We start from the raw sequence: 1,728 nt of genomic DNA on the forward strand, positions 1-1,728 counted from the left end.
TTCCAACTTTGTGCTGCGCCATTCCAGAAATGTATCGCGCGCATAGTGAGAATTCTGCAGCTCTTAGATTAAATGTCTGTCTGTCTATCTGTTTCTCTCCTTGAGTAATATCGTTCGTTCGTTCGTTCGTTCGTTCGTTCGTTCGTTCGTTCGTTCGTTCGTTCGTTCGTTCGTTCGTTCTATTATCTATAGTCTTTCTCTCGCTATGTCTCTCTCACCCCAAGTCTCTCAGTCTCTCGCTCTGCCTAAGTGTCTGTCTGTCTATCTGTCTCTCTCCTTAGTTTAGCAGGGACAGATTGTAAGACTAGGCGTGAGCCTAAAATCTCCATCCTTGAGTAATAAAGTTCGTTCGTTCGTTCGTTCGTTCTCCTTGAGTAATAAAATTCGTTCGTTCGTTCGTTCGTTCGTTCTCTATCTCTTTCTCTCGCTATGTCTCTCTCTCGATCTCAGGCGCTCTCTTTTCTTTCTCTCAGGCGCTCTCTTTTCTTTCTCTGTCTCTCTCTGTCAGTCTGTCTCTGTCTGTCTGTGTCCCGGCTCTCTCTGCCTGTGTCTCTCTGTCTTTCTCTGTCTCTCACTGTGTCTCGGTTTCTGTTTCTCTCTCTGTCTCTGTCTGTGTGTGTGTCTCTCTCTCTGTCTTTATGTCTGTCTGTCTGTCTCTGTCTCTGTGTCTCTCACTCTCTCCGAGTCTCTATGATGTCTCTGTCTCTCTCTGTCAGTCTCTGTGTCTCTCAGTCTGTCTCTGTGTCTGTCTCTGTGTGAGTCTCTCTCTCTCTGTCTCTCTCTCTGTCTCTGTCTCTCTGTCTCTCTCTCTCTCTCTCTAGCCGCGCTGTCGGCTGGTCAGTCACACATGCCGGGAAAGTAGGGTGGGTGATTGTTGTGAACCCGTGAGGTGAAGGGGCGGTAGAGAGGAAAACAGAGGTATGGCTGAGTAGGTCATCCTTCACGTGATTTACCGTTCTTTGTTTTGATTCATGTTGTTTAGTTTTTTTTCATTGTTGGCTGTGTCTGTGTGCATTTTAATTTTATTGGTTTGGGTTAGTTGTTTATTGTGTTAGCTAACAACCCTAAGGATCTAACCACGACTATAAAACCTTGAAACACTGAAACCTTGATTATGTGTGGTCGAATGTATTCAACAGGATAGAAAAGAGAGTGTTTGTGTGCCGTGATTGTTGCCCACTCCTTTGATTCCCTCCTGCGAAGCTAAGTTTACATGTGATCTCGTGCACAAACTATGCACTCATATATACCCATCCTTATTATTTACTTTCCATACTGTTCATTATCAATCAGTGCGGTTGCTCGTTTTGTTTTGTTTTGTTTTGAACAGTTTCTTTTCATATACCTTGCATATGTTTACTTCTCAAGTTCTTTTTAACAATCTTATGTTACATTTTTAACTGCGATTGTCAAATCAGCCTTCCCTGTCGATTTTATCCAGGCTTTCTCACACTCACAGAATGACAGAAAGTGGCATTTGTTTTGGTGGCCACCCTGTATAATGCATGGGAAGTAAGGTCCCTTATGTCGTTTGTAACTTTTCTTTTCTACCATGTTGTAGAGTTGCGAGCCCCCCGCGGGTTAGGGGGAGTCCCATATTGGTTGGGACGAGAAAGAATTTACCCGATGCTCCCCAGCATGTCGTAAGAGGCGACTAACGGATTATGTTTCTCCTTTTACACTTGTTAAGTGTTTCTTGTATAGAATATAGTCAATGTTTGTAAAGAT

The sequence above is a fragment of the Littorina saxatilis genome, linkage group LG6 (genome assembly GCF_037325665.1).
Source record: "Littorina saxatilis isolate snail1 linkage group LG6, US_GU_Lsax_2.0, whole genome shotgun sequence".
Taxonomy (NCBI): domain Eukaryota; kingdom Metazoa; phylum Mollusca; class Gastropoda; order Littorinimorpha; family Littorinidae; genus Littorina; species Littorina saxatilis.